Here is a 16,875-nt window from a genome sequence, read left to right as displayed (position 1 = left end):
GTGGAAAATTCACACGCACACACACACATATATACAGTGTATATATATATATATATATATATATATATATATATATATATATATATATATATGTGTGTGTGTGTGTGTGTGTGTGTGTATATATATATATATATATATATATATATGTGTGTATATATATACATACTGTGTGTATATGTGTATGTATGTATGTATGTATAGTCATAACTGGAAATTGGCAATATTGCAAAGGACCTCAATTCAACACACTTTAGTTACTACATGAATACTTCCACGAGTAAAATTAAATGAACGTGATCATGAGAAGGACAGTGAACAATAAGGATAAGTAAGAACGGCATTATGAAATAGTATGAATAACACAACCCCAGCATGAAAACTTAAATAAAATGTTTGAATGCTGGTATATGGTTGAAAGTAAGGAATCATGGAAATGAAATAAGAAAATCAAAGGAAAACGATTAAATAAGAAAATCAAAGGAAAACGATTAAGTTTTTAAATGAAAGATTGCAATATAAACACAATTAAAAATGTTAAAGGTTATGAAATGATCGAAAATACCTTGCTTCTAAAGGTAAAATGATAAAACTGGAATGTCGCCTGAAAATATATATGTAGCCAAAAATAAGTCATTTAGAAATTTAAAAATCCTTCTTATTTGGAGAACAGCCTATCGTTTATTTCTGAAATGCACAATCTGTACACATCAAAGGAAAATCTTATACGACAAGGAGCTGCGCAAACATCTTTACATACGCATATATATAAAATGAAACAGTTCAGTTATAAATTTTCATTACCATTAATCATACAAGCCATATTATTATCATAAAAAAATAAGCAAAATTTTACTACAGACCTAATGCATTCTTGCGCATTCTCAGGTCTGTCATAATACTGACTGAAACGAAATAACGCTTGGCCCTACATTCCCAATACAGCGCAACAAAAGAATCAGACATTCATTTCCCTTCCACACCCGGGAGACCACCCCTCAAGTCTTTGATGAAGCCACTGCAAATCTGAGCCAGATTACTCCCTGTCATCAAGAGATATAAAACGGCGTGCCCTACATGACAAAGGAGTCGGCCGATCTGTCATCTGCCACCAGCACGTAGGGTCTGTCAAGGGTCCCTGTGTTGGACCAAGTGTAAACATTAGGCAAGCAAAATTCTTTTCGCGTTAGACGCTGACAGTCACCATACTGTTAAAGATGGGGTTGAATGTGTTTGTCTTAGAGAGAGAGAGAGAGAAACGCTTCCAAGAGTAACCATAAAATAATAGTGTTCATAACAAACAAACAGCAAAACGAACACTGTAATAATAGCTAGTTAGGAAAAAGTAATGTTTTTAGAAAGTCGAGACTAATGCACCACAAAACGACAAAGAGAACATGAAATTTTCACAAAGGGAAGGGAATGGATCCGTTGAAATAAATGGGTAACATCAAGTCGCCGTATCTGATTTTCACATTTCCATCATATCTCTTGGGAAGGAGAATCTTCGAGTAAGAAAACTGACAATGCATTTTTTTATATTCCTTTTCACTGTGCCTTGAGGAATAAATAAAATCCAACGATATATTTATTATCATTCGATCGCCATACCTACATAAAAATGCTTGCGTACATAAATGCCAGTGAAAAGATAAAACCAGATAAACGCTTACATACACAGGCTCCTTGTGGAAAAAAAAAAACTCATGTCACTGCCAGATTCATACTAAAACAATGAATCATGGATTAATCCCCCCTGTATGCTGTAAAGCTTCCACAACATTAGACGTTCATGCTCTTACACATAATGCTTATCAACCGAACATCTAGTCCCCGTACACACACTGAGCCTGTCATCCCTATATTGCAAGCACTCTTGCTCTTCCTGGATATTGAGGCTTCTTTCACGCCATCTGTCCAACCAATTTTAAGTCCTCCTCTCCTTTTTACCACTCTTATTTATCTCCATATTTCTCGCTCTACCAATTGTGATTATGTCAACTAAACTACAAAAACATTTCATCTCACAAGCATTCTTAATAATTCATAACCCCAGTGATTCTTAATGGAGGGGGGGGAATTGTGACCACAGGTTGGCAGGCTCAAACTGGCTTTAGGACCACACAAAACGAAATGTGCATCGGTCCGCACTACTGAGAGGTCACGCTGGGCTTTCTCTCCGCTAGCTTGTGTGTTTGTGTTAGTATTTCTTTCCATATTATTTGGATTGCTCCTTTTGAGGCAGACACCTCTGGAAAGGGGGTGGAATGACATTCTGACATGGTGAAAGGGTGCTTGGGCCAAAAAAGGTTGACAACCACTGCATGAGCCCATTCAACTTTTGCGTAATTCGGCCCTACAGTATTCTGAACGGTCTGTTTGTGAAATCTGCTTAAAAAATAATTTTCTGAGATGTACGTTTATTCGGATATTTTAATATGTGAAAAAGGAATTTCATCATTAGACTGAAGTAAAATAGAACACAAAAGAAGCTACAGATTGCCTTAACGAATGATACGTTGGAGTTTAAAAGTTACTCAGTCCAGATTTAATGGTTGAGTAAGCGTACCTTCGGTGGTGACAGCATAACTTTTATTTTACTTTCATGAATTTATCTCTTTGCGTTGTTGACGATAAAAAGAGAATGTTATATGATGACATCGGAAAGATATTGCCATTCGTTGTCCTGTAAATCACACGAATCACGACCTATTTCCAGAAAAATATATTAAAATTATGTACAATACACAGGAAAGGAACAGATTTTCATATGCCTGAAGGGTTACGTGCAGAAATTTGCACAAACCAGTGTTATAATACTTACTGAATGAAACTATTGTTCTAAATAGAAAATATTACCGATCTTGAATTAAAAACATTCTCATTACCAAACTCATAAAGTTACCTTCAAATGACCTTGCCAGTTAGAAAATCTATTTTCCCCGCTTGTTTTATTATTTTCGTCATATCTTATAACCTTCCGTACGAATTTCATCGCCCGTTTTGCTTCCACAACCATCCAATACCTCTCCAACATCTCTATTTCTCCCTCGTTCCCTCTCCACACTGTCAGCTCACAGTCAGAGAGCTTCAACATCGGCGAGCCGTCAGCTACGGCTGACGGATTATCATACCACTGTCAGTTATGGCCGAGGCTTTTGTCCTGCTTAACGACGTGGATTAAATGAACCGACTTTATCAATGATGCAGAAAATAGAGGAGTCAACAAGTCCTAAGTCACCGCTGAATGGATATCTTTTCTCGGACCGTTCGTCAAATTTTGCTTATTCCATTATTAATCATTCGAATGAGTGTGGCTTGGGAGAGGCAGAGAGATTCTCTTTCATGGCTGTTTTCAACTGAGTACGATGTTCTCTGGAAGTTGTGGCTCGTGTATACAGTATGTATACTCTCTCTCTCTCTCTCTCTCTCTCTCTCTCTCTCTCTAGGAAAGGGACTGGGCTGGGCGATTCAAACAGTCCGCTGAAAATTATTGTCCTACCTACTGAGTATTTCAGGGCCGTCTATCAAATCTTTACAAAGCATCGGATATGGATCGTATTTTGAGAATAGCTATTTGAAGCCACAGCCAAATTGGCAAAAATATACAGTGATGTCTAAAGTGGATAATTAAGGCACTTATCAGAGTAAATCAAAGAAATTTACAGGGAAACTAAATTTAGTAAGCACCCAGAAAGAGACTAGTTGTGACGTAAACTATGAGATCAGACGTAATATCAAGGTACTTAGTAGTATGATAATGATCGTAGAAACACAAATATTTGACCCTCTTGTACAATAAACAATACCTTGAGTAGGATATGCGATAATTATCGAAATTTTATTCTCCCTATTTCCATCGAAAGTTCTTCACTTATGGTCTGCACAAAGCGCAAGACCCTGATCACACAAGGCTGGCTTAATCCAACAAACAACAGCATATCTTTTTACGTAATTTTATGTTACAATATTTCTTTTTTTTATTTCATATTTCCTTTAATTTCAATAAAGTTAGTACAATCAATGGATTAGTGGATTATAAAATTTAGGGCACAGCCCAAGTGCTTGTACTATGAGTTACGAATATCATTCACCACTACAATGTAATTATGATTAAATGAAATATGTATATATAATAAACGAATATATATATATATATATATATATTATATATACATATACATATACATATATATATATATGTATATATATATATATATATATATATATATATATATATATATATATATATATATATATATCTCACACATTACCACAGGTGAAAAATAAGAGACGGTATGTAGGTCCTGACCGGTTCCGACTTTATTTCCAAGCCATTGACGAAGGACTGATATATAGTATTAGAAGTCAAAAATATATATACTACAGAAACAGTACTGACAAACATACACAACCGTTTGAGACTACAGGTGGGTGGCTAGGTAAGAGTGGCCTTCAAAACTCATTTGGCTAAAAATCACAATATGCTCCCAGGAGACAATACTGATAAACGTACCGACCATAGGAGACTACAGATCCACACCTGACAGGCGCTCTTGTAATTTTAAACAAAAGTGAATATATAGAAAAAATGGATAGTCTTTTGGGTGATGATACCACATAATTATAAAGAATTAAATAAGAACCCGTTAGACAATGTGAATAGTGGTTTCAATAAGAAAGTGAAAACCCTGTTAAAAGGTAAAGAAAGCCTTATAAAGAAGTTTTATGTGACCTCTCCATCGCTACCGTATATGTATGGTACAATAAAAACCCAGAAAACAAACTTTCCTGCTAGGCCAATTATCAGCTCTGTTGGTTCCGCATCTTACATTCTAACGGAGTACCTAGTGGATATCCTCAACCCATTGGTAGGTACTATATCAAATGCCAATATCAAGTATAATGTGGACCTGGTATATAAACTAAATAGTGTACAGATGAATAGTGAATCCAGGCTTGTGAGTTTTGATGTAGTATCACTATTTCCAAAATACGATCCATATCCGATGCTTTGGTAAGATTTTATTGACGAAAATCAATTAGACACGGCCCTGAAATGGGTACTTGTAACAGAGATATTGAAAATCTTAGTGAAAACAAAATTTGTAAGCGGTGACATTCTTTAATTAGAGTTTCATTTTAGGTAGTCTAACAACTAAAAAAAGCGAAAAGTGAAACTTAGTTTTTTAAAGAACATGCGAATCTGTCACATGGAGGTGCTTCCTAGTAGGAGTTATCGTCTGTAAGTGTTATGACTGAGTATTTGTGGGAGGTGGCACAGAGATATTCTATACATGCGAAGGTGTGCAATTGTGAATAATAGCGAGTTTTTGCTTTTATGCTTCTTAGCTTTAAGAATTTCCTACCAATGATATTTTTGACGTCATTTACAATAAATAGAAAAATTCTTTGGATGGAAATCCTAGGTGAATCTTGTAGATTTTAATTTTTTATAAATGTATTGTTGATACACATCCTGCGTTAAGTACACACGCTAAGTGTATGCGTTATTTTGTTGCTTTCTCTCTCTCTCTCTCTCTCTCTCTCTCTCTACAAGCGCCCCAGTGCTATTGAGTGTTTGTACCCGAACGACCAAGTGTTTGTGTTGCCTTCCACCCAGAGCAGCAAAACATGACGCCACATAGTGCAATTTATAAAGCGTAAACACACTGTCCATAACAATCACTAAAGACGCTGTGGGCGTTATGGATCTTGTAAACAGAACGGTTTCTCAATATATTAGGTCTCCTTAACTATAAAGGCAGGTGCTGTGATGAAGTTCTTGACATGTCGAGGAATTTGAAGTCTGATGAGACCCCGCAAAAAATGGGTTCATGAGTGCATTGTAAAATGTTTAAAATGCAGTCATATAGAATCTGCAAGTCACTTTTACTATATATAAATGTATTTGTAGGTTACAATAACCCCTTTTATTTCCTTCAATCCAAAATGTTTCAAGGAGTCACTGAGATAGAGGTAGTATTAAAACAATAGTTGATCAAAAGCTTATTTCAATCCCTTCTTAAGCTCAGTTACACTACACACACACGCATGCACACACCCACATATACATATCTATATGTTTATATATTTATCTATCTACACACACACACACACACACATATATATATATATATATATATGATTATTATCACTTTTGTACGTGATTCATTTATCACACATTACCACAGGTGAAAAATAAGAAACGGGGTGTAGGTCCTGACCGGTTTCGACTTTATTTCCAAGCCATTGACGAAGGACTGATACAGAGTGTGAGAAGTCACAAATATATATACTACAAGAACAGTACTGACGAACATACACAACCGTTAGGGACTCCATATCCCCACTCAGGCCGGTGTCGAGGTAGGAGTGGCCTTTAAAACTCATTTGGCTAAAAATCACAATAGACTCTCTGGGGACATTGCTGATAAACAGACCATACCCCACCTCAGATCCACACCTGACAGGTGTCATGGAGGCGGAGTTTGGAAACTCATTAACCTTACTACCCTCGTACTGTGTTTACAAATATGATAGTCCTATTTTCATACATCTCTACTGCCTACCTTAAAGTTTAAACAATTTACAAATTTCTTTTGATATTAAAGGATCAAGTTTATACATCCCTTGACTGATATTCATATTATGGTTGTAACTTTCTTTTATAAAGCTAGATTCAATGATGTTCCTTTCCAGTGCATTATTAGAATATACAATCCTTTTGCCCCTTCCCAGTTGATAGCATGATTGTTCTCACTAACATGTACAAATATACCACTGTTCCCTTGTGCATATCTCACACATTTCTTATGTTGTTCAATTCTTTTTCCAGTGCTTTCCCGGTTTGGCCAATATAAAGTTGTCACAAGACTTACACGGAATTTTATATACACACCCTTTAGTATTGTCTGGGGAGTTCTTGATAAGTACATTTTTCATTGTTGTATTGTTCTTAAATGCGACATTAACACCAAAATTCTTAAGAAGATGAGGGATATCCTTCATATTATTATTATAAGGCAAAACAAGCAAATTTTTTGTGTTGTAAGGTTCTTTCTGTTTTGATACATAGTCTTTTTTTGCCGCTTCAAATGCACTGTTTAATACACTATCAGGATATTTCAATTTTTTGCCTGCATTCCTAATCTTATCTATTTCATCATCAATATATTCAGGGCTACATACCCGTAATGCTCTTAAAAACATAGATGAAAACACTGACTTTTTAACCTTATTGCTTTGTCCAGAATAGAAATGCACATAGGAAGAAATATTAGTGGGTTTTCTATACACACTATATTTGAACCCACTACTATTTCTTCGTATGAGGACATCCAAAAACGGTAAGCACCCATCATTTTCCATTTCCATCGTGAATTTAATTGATGGTACTAATTGATTTAACTTGGCAAAAGTTTTTACATCTTGGTTCCCTGGCCATACACAAATTATGTTGTCAACGTCCCCAAAAGATTTATGGTTGCTATTAATGAACTGAAAAAGATAAAAATATACACATGACAAAAGCAGATAAATCAGGCGCCCTTGTAATTTTAAATAAAAGTGAATATATAGAAAAAATGCAAAATCTTTTAGGTGATGATAACACATATAAAGAATTAAATAAGAACCCGATAGACAATGTGAATAGTAGTTTCAATAAGAAAGTGAAAAACCTGTTAAAAGGTAACGAAAGCCTTATAAAGAAGTTGTGTGTGACCTCTCCATCGCTACCATACATGTATGGTACAATAAAAACTCACAAAGCAAACTTTCCTGCCAGGCCAATTATCAGTTCAGTTGGTTCCGCATCATACAAGCTAGTGAAGTACTTAGTAGATATTCTTAACCCATTAGTAGGTACCATCTCAAATGCAAATATCAAGAATAATGTGGACCTGATAAATAAACTAAATAGTGTAGAGATTAATAGTGAATCCAGGCTTGTAAGTTTTGATGTTGTATCACTATTCACAAAGGTGCCAATAGATGATCTGATGGCGTTTTTATCTGAATTGTTAGAGAACACACAGCTGGATATCCCATTTTCTAAAAGTACTTTAATTGAACTGATTAAATTATGTGTAAAAGATTGTAAATTTGAATTTAATGGTAAATTTTACTCACAAAATTTTGGTATGGCAATGGGAAACCCTCTATCCCCAGTGTTAAGTAACTTATATATGGAATTTTTTGAAAGAAGATATTAAACAACATAATCCCACGTAATGTAACATGGTTTAGGTATGTTGACGACATAATTTGTGTATGGCCAGGAACCAAGATGTAAAAAACTTTTTGCCAAGTTAAATCAATTAGTACCATCAATTAAATTCACGATGGAAATGGAAAATGATGGGTGCTTACCGTTTTGGATGTCCTCATACGAAGAAATAGTAGTGGTTCAAATATAGTGTGTATAGAAAACCCACTAATATTTCTTCCTATGTGCATTTCTATTCTGGACAAAGCAATAAGGTTAAAAAGTCAGTGTTTTCATCTATGTTTTTAAGAGCATTACGGGTATGTAGCCCTGAATATATTGATGATGAAATAGATAAGATTAGGAATGCAGGCAAAAATTGAAATATCCTGATAGTGTATTAAACAGTGCATTTGAAGCGGCAAAAAAGACTATGTATCAAAAACAGAAAGAACCTTACAACACAAAAAATTTGCTTGTTTTTTTGCCTTATAATAATAATATGAAGGATATCCTCATCTTCTTAAGAATTTTGGTGTTAATGTCGCATTTAAGAACAATACAACAATGAAAAATGTACTTATCAAGAACTCCCAGACAATACTAAAGGGTGTGTATATAAAATTCCGTGTAAGTCTTGTGACAACTTTTATATTGGCCAAACCGGGAAAGCACTGGAAAAAGAATTGAACAACATAAGAAATGTGTGAGATATGCACAAGGAACAGTGGTATATTTGTACATGTTAGTGAGAACAATCATGCTATCAACTGGGAAGGGGCAAAAAGGATTGTATATTCTAATAATGCACTGGAAAGGAACATCATTGAATCTAGCTTTATAAAAAGAAAGTTACAACCATAATATGAATATCAGTCAAGGGATGTATAAACTTGATCCTTTAATATCAAAAGAAATTTGTAAATTGTTTAAACTTTAAGGTAGGCAGTAGAGATGTATGAAAATAGGACTATCATATTTGTAAACACAGTACGAGGGTAGTAAGGTTAATGAGTTTCCAAACTCCGCCTCCATGACACCTGTCAGGTGTGGATCTGAGGTGGGGTATGGTCTGTTTATCAGCAATGTCCCCAGAGAGTCTATTGTGATTTTTAGCCAAATGAGTTTTAAAGGCCACTCCTACCTCGACACCGGCCTGAGTGGGGATATGGAGTCCCTAACGGTTGTGTATGTTCGTCAGTACTGTTCTTGTAGTATATATATTTGTGACTTCTCACACTCTGTATCAGTCCTTCGTCAATGGCTTGGAAATAAAGTCGAAACCGGTCAGGACCTACACCCCGTTTCTTATTTTTCACCTGTGGTGATGTATATATATATATATATATATATATATATATATATATATATATATATATATATATATATATATATATATATATATAATGCATAGAATTACCAGTAGTTACTGATTCAGGAATTTCCATTGTGAATTCCCCTCCTGTTTCCAGATATTTCCAAAGTTGTTCGTGATCATCTGCTGGGGAATAGGGAGAAACTAAAAAAAAAAACTCACACAAAAATACAATAAAAAGTTAATGTTAGAAACCGAAAGGCACAAAGGCAGTTTTTCCCCTGTTTCCTTTTTATTATTTTCCGATCAACTCCGGTCCGATTGTGGGTATGTATGTTATTGTGTGCACATGTGAGTTGGCCAAAATGTTTAGGGCTGGATGCTGTCCGTTTATTTAATTTATATTTCAAATACTTTAGATAAAGAGAGAAAGGGTTCCGTGGCAACGTGCAAGGGGAGTGAGATTTGTGTTTTTGAGCTTCTTTGTTCCCTTTTATAATTGAGATGGGACTCTAATGGAGAGTCAAGTGGTGTGCTATTGTTCAGTTGCTCTTATGAGGGTCAACATGTCTAAATATGTTTATACGTTTCATGTACGTTTTTTTTTTTACATCAAAAGGGCGTTAACGTTTATCTATGTCCTCGTACTTCAAAGAATATTTATTTGATTATATATATATATATATATATATATATATATATATATATATATATATATATATATATATATATATATATATATATATATATATATATATATATATATATTATATATATATATATATATATATATATATATATATATATATATATATATATATATATATATATAACTGCGTGGTTTTGGCGCTATTTCACGCACACGGAAATCATACAATTAAAGCAAACCATTAATATACTGGTACTTGCACGCACACGCATGCCTAATCTCTCTGGGCCAAGCCATACTCCCATCTGCAAATGACATGCGTTCCCTCCATTATCGATGATGCTGTGATAATGGCAGAAAGAGAGAAGGGGAGAGAAGTGACAGAAAAGTGATAGATCGTCTGCTGGGATTTATTCTTCCCGTATACAGAGATTTTCTGTGGGGAGAGGCGGGTGTGGCAGGATCAAGATTTCATTCTATTTAAAAAAAAAATAATCAGTTAGCACCACCACTACTACTTGCATATTATATGTCACTGAATTACACGTGCTCAGTGTTTCAACAGATCTCTCTCTCTCTCTCTCTCTCTCTCTCTCTCTCTCTCTCTCTCTCTCTCTCTCTCCTTGTCATCAGTTCTAAGTTTTTCATTTAAGTACAGTAAATTAGAAAAGAGCCTCGTTTTTCTGGATTCGTATGTACGTATGATAACTTTATGTATAGCTGGTCTATTGTTTCATTTTGTGTTATGCCTTCTGCAGATAGGAAGTCTTTTCGAAGACTTTATAATTTTGATAGTCCTCATACATAAAGGGTGCCAGAAGCTTGAGATTGGTTGCATTCAACTTTTTTTTTTTTTTTTTTTGCCAAACATAACCATCAGTTGCCGTGTAATAAATGATAAGAGGCTGATTCTTCATGGCCGAAAATACGGTATAATATATATATATATATATATATATATATATATATATATATATATATATATATATATATATATATATATATATATATATAATATATATATATATATATATATATATATATATATATATATATATATATATATATATATATATATATATATATATATAAAAATTGGGAATGTACCACTCCCCTTACTTCAGGGCAAAAGTTGGTCTTAACTAGACTGTCCTCCTCTGAATACGCAGCTGCTATTGTACGTGGATAGCTAACTGACATGATTACTTTCCAGACCCGCAGCTGGAGAGTTTCTAATGTACATTCAAATTCAAATCTGGCATTAACCTTTCGTTAGTAATTGCCTCTTAAGAGGTTTTTTGTTCTTCGTCGTACAGCATAACTTACGGGATTTATTTTCAGTGTCTCGCAACTAGTCGATGAATAACGACTATAAATCGTTAGGATTTAATCATTCTAAAGTAACTGAAACATGTCGACAATGAAAGAAAGTACTTTGCATTTTTCGTTGAAAAATATAAAATGAATTTCATAAAAGTTCCATATTTCCTTTGTTCTCCGCTTACTACTACTTTCAATCAATGCTGAAATCTCTCTCTCTCTCTCTTAGCTTTCTAAACTACTCTAAGCCATAATGCTTTTGACACTTAGCAGTCGCCATCAGTTTTCGTAAGATAATAACTTCAACCGAAGTCTGTATGCCCTATTTCTTTGTAGTCCCTCGATGATGCCAATTCAACATCAACTTCCATCATTTCAAGCAGAAAACGATTGGATCAATTTATCGTAAATCATCGTTAAGATATGATTCTGGATGATCGCTCCAACCATCTGCGTAATCGGAGATGGATGATGCTGATGGCGTAGGAATGGAAGACGATGGTGAGTGATGACCTGACCGCGCTTGTTTTTAAAACATCTAAGTCAAGAAACCTTATACATATATACATATACATATATATATATATATATATATATATATATATATATATATATATATATATATATATATATATATATATATATATATATATATATATATCTATATATATATATATATATATATTCAATAAGACGAGATAGGTTTAGATTCCAGATTCTTTAACTTACAAAGTACAAGCTTTCGAAGACATACAGTCTTCTTCTTCTTCAGGTACCGATGCACTAAGGAGATAACAGCTACACTCGGGTATATATGTACGTGCTCCGCCCAACTCTGTTATCTCCTCAGTGCAACGGCGCCTGAAGAAGAAGACTGTATGTCTTGGGAAGCTTGCACTTTGTAAATTAAAGAATCTGGAATCTAAACCATCCCGTATTTTTTGAAGCCTAACATGAGTAATATAAATATATTTATATATACACAACGAATTTGTGTGGTTATTTTGTGATTTATAAATATAATATATAATTATATTTATATATATATATATATATATATATATATATATATATATATATATATATATATATATATATATATATATATATATATATATATATATATATATATATATATATATATATATATATATATATATATATATATATATATATATATATATATATATATATATATATATATATTTATTTATTTATATGTGTGTATATGTGTCATTTGTGTGTAAATATAGACGAGACTTGTTCTGTATGTTAGCCGACCATAAAAAGAAAGAAAGAAAACAAAATGGTAAGAAAAAATGGGTTAATGTCGCTGTAAGGAGCGAACGTTCTGCCTCATAAAAACGTAAGGTTACAGGAATCTCAAAAAACAGATGTATATTAAAATTTTCACAACAAAAATTTTAAAACTGCATAAAAGTGATAAACATGTTTCTTGAAGTAGTAAAAAGAGCAACCATATATTTACTTTACAAAGAGTGTTTCAATTTTTCGGTCACCTCAAACATTTATATGCCTTTCTGAAATCTAGAATAAATCGTTTTGCGTATTAAAAATGTTATAAAAAGAAATATATGAATGAGAAACACCAATGAAACAACGACGTCCCGAATACTGCCTCGAGCGAGTTCTTGAGAGACACGTCCCACTGAACAATGAAAGCCAACGAAGGTCACAAGAGTCGTGTTCCAATGAATTAGTAAGGCGAAACTCCTAGTCATGCCTCAATGAATAATGGGGAAACCAAAATTACAAACTTCGTTTCACTGAGCAAAGCATAAACCATGATCCTGAGAGTCGCCCGCTACTGAATGATAGATTATGATAATTATAGGAGCAATGCCGGGCATGTTCTACTTAACAATACAAAATATGAAATGCTTAATGGACTCCAGCGAATAATATTTAAACGGTATGTCCCAGAGAATATGGTACAAGATGGTTTTACAAGACGTGATTCAATGAATTAAAAGTGAAATTCAAAAGAAAATAAAGAGATCGAAAAAACCTAGGTTTTATATATATATATATATATATATATATATATATATATATATATATATATATATATATATATATATAAAATAAAATAGTCACATTCACCTGAAGAACTTATTTCCAACACAAAATGACCTTTGATATCCATTTCGTCACACTTCCTGGGTATGCTTACTTCCTCCAGTGTAATGTATCCAAAAAGTGTAAAGAAATCAAGAAGTAAAGAGATCATTATGGCTACTGAGTGTGTGTGTGTGTGTGTGTGTTTACCCGAGTGTGAATGTGTGTGTTTGTGTGTATAATTGCAAATAACCCCCACCCCCTTCCAGAAAATTACATTTAATACAAATGCAGAGTATACTTCATCTTATCTGCATTTTCCTTTCCAAAAATATTGAGGACAATTACCTAAAGTATCAAGGCAATTTGGACAAATATTTAATAAAATTATTGTTTTGCACTATTTCGGAGATATGGCTCTCAATATATTCTGGTATACGACAGATGTAATGTCCGATTGCATGGAGCATATATAAACGGTGGCATTTTAAAGGCAAAGGATCCAGACGAGTCCCAGAGGCTTTAAGGCTGGCAAATCAATCATGCGGAAAAAGAGCAGCCATGATTGTAAAATGGACAGTGGTTTTAAAAGCAATGCACGAGGAACAACTCAGTCGTACACATGAATAAAAAAATGAACATTTGACGTAACATATGTAATGTGAATATTCACTAAATGCATGCTTAATTTTATCTATTGAAAGGCAAAATCAATGTCACAAAAATGTTCAGACACTGGTAATTTCTTCGCTGTTCAAATAAACGAAAGCATTCAGCACAAACGTACGGTAGAATTATTAGCCTTTCCCGATCATAATGCTAATCACAGTGTACTCACACAATTTATGAAATAAGAAACAGAATCGCACGAACGTTCCCAATGAAAGACAAGTCAACGACAGAATGTTTAATCTGGCTCTGCATCGTTCCTGCCCCTGACGCTCATGGAAATGAAATTATTATTAGCTCGACTTCCCTTCTCACTACACTTGACCCTTCGTTCAATGTTGGTGATTTATTTAGTACACAAGCCTGATACCTAATATTCATTACTATGTATGAAATATATTAGGGAACGCTGAGCAAAGGGTCAGTGCTAGACCTTATGAAAAAATCATATATGACAATTACCCTCCTCAAAAAACATGATACTAAAAAGATGAAATTAAAACAAATATTTATATTGTAAAGAGAAAAGAAATAAAATTAGTGTGCAACTGAGCGCATTCATGTGCGCGAGAGCAATGCAATTAAATTCCTGCAAAAGTACGAGAAAGTTTTGCATCCCGCGGCCAACTTTTCTTACAGCAAATAAACGACAAGCCATAAAATGAAGTGCTTTCATGTAATCAATTTAATAGCATGCAAAAATAAACAATTCAATTACCTGTTAACAGACAACGTTTCAACGGCGTCCCTTGTTGATTTGCTTATTCTTTCAATTTAAAAGAAGTTTTTCGATAACAATGAATCAAAACAGGACGAAAGTTTCTAAGGTAATGCTAACATTCGAATATATCTTTCTTATGCGGGTCATCCACGATTAAGCAGTTTAAGTATGGATAATGCAGTTACCTTAATACAGTTACCTTTGTTCTTAGTACCAAGGGGCCCACATTCCTCACCTGGCTTCATCAATAAAGATATTAAACAGCCATAAAGACAAAACACATCATTGTAGCAGGACCACTTTTATGCTAAACCAATCATTCTCCTGTCTACATATTTCTTACATACGATTCATTTCGATTATAGAAACGGTTAATCTCTCTAAGCAGCTTATCCGGAATACATCCTCAACGTGTCACAGTGTCCTATCAGCTCTATCACAAGCTTTTGAACTAGGTCCACGTATGCCCGATACAGGTTTTTTTCAATACTTTCAGGTATCTCACATATTATCAATCAGAAGAGAAACTCCTATCCATATGGAACAAGCCTACAAGGGCCATCGACTTGAAATTCAAGCTTCCAAAGAATATGGTCTTCATTCAAAAGAGGTTACGGAAGATAATAGGAAATACAGACGGAAGAAATCAGTTATTAGTTAAGAAAAAAGATAAATCAATAATTTACTCCAAAAAAAAAAAAAAAAAGTCCCGAAAGGCTGCTTTAAGCAATGAATGACAAACATGGAGGGGAGCGGATATTGTAGACGATGATGGAGATGGCCAGATAACCAGGGGAAAGAACCAGGAGAGGATGGGAAAGACAACCTGCTGGTGAATATCTGTATGGAATGGAATGGAATATAAAGTTTAGGTCATTCAGCGCTGAGAGGGAAATTGCGAGTGAAAAGGTTTCAGAGGCGTAACAGGAGGGAAACCTCGCAGTTGCACTATGAAACAATTGCTAGGAGAGGGTGGAAAGTAAGATGGAGTAAAGAAAATATGAGAAGAGGTACCGTAAAAGGAATGAAAGGGGTTGCAGCTAGGGGCAAAGAGATGCTGCAAAGAACATTTAGTGGTACCTACTGTGCACCGGCGCTAATCCCGTTCGAGAAATTTCACGAAGGCCAATTAGTCAACACACCCTTTCTTGTCTAAACTCACAGTATTCTTTTCTATCGGTACTTCTGATATCCATCTTGTCTTCTTAATCAAAATCCTGCCTTCCAACTCCCCTGGTATACCAGACATTCACAAATACTTTTGAACAATTATTTTTCTCACTCTTTCCTTAAGAATCTTTTCCTCCATATGCTTAGTGAAAATTCTAGATGCCTTTCTTGACCGCAAATTCAGTTTTAGCAAATATCCGGTGTCGCTTCTTTAGTTGCATATTTTTTTAAACTGAGAGAGTAAAAATTTTTTCCAGATATGAGTATTGTTCTCTAACACTGTTGTTAAATGATCTAACCAAGCATCCTTCATAAAACTTTTCATAATTTTGATCTTCATTTACATTTAGGCCTTTCTATCTATATTATACACCACAAAGTAATAGGTATGCTATTAATCCTATAAATATTCATTAGTTTTAAGTAAGCTTAAATGCTTCACAGTTTCCTTGTAGTTCTGTTCCAGCTGTTGCCAAATATGGAATGAGCTTCATAGCCTGTGGTTGAATCATTGCAACTTCAGAAGTTCAGACCGGAAACAACCGCTTTTTTGTGAGTCTCATTTCATAGTTTAACTGATTTTATCTTACTTCTCTATCTCTTAACCGGCACTGGGTTGCTTTCCCTGTACCTTGGACTTCCAGTTATCTTCTTTTCCATATGATATTGGCCTAATAATAATAATAATAATAATAGGACTACAGTATGCGACTTACATTACAGGTCGTCAGCATACACATTTGTCA

Source organism: Macrobrachium rosenbergii, chromosome 5 (genome assembly GCF_040412425.1).
Source record: "Macrobrachium rosenbergii isolate ZJJX-2024 chromosome 5, ASM4041242v1, whole genome shotgun sequence".
Classification (NCBI taxonomy): domain Eukaryota; kingdom Metazoa; phylum Arthropoda; class Malacostraca; order Decapoda; family Palaemonidae; genus Macrobrachium; species Macrobrachium rosenbergii.
This window is presented reverse-complemented; position numbering follows the sequence as displayed.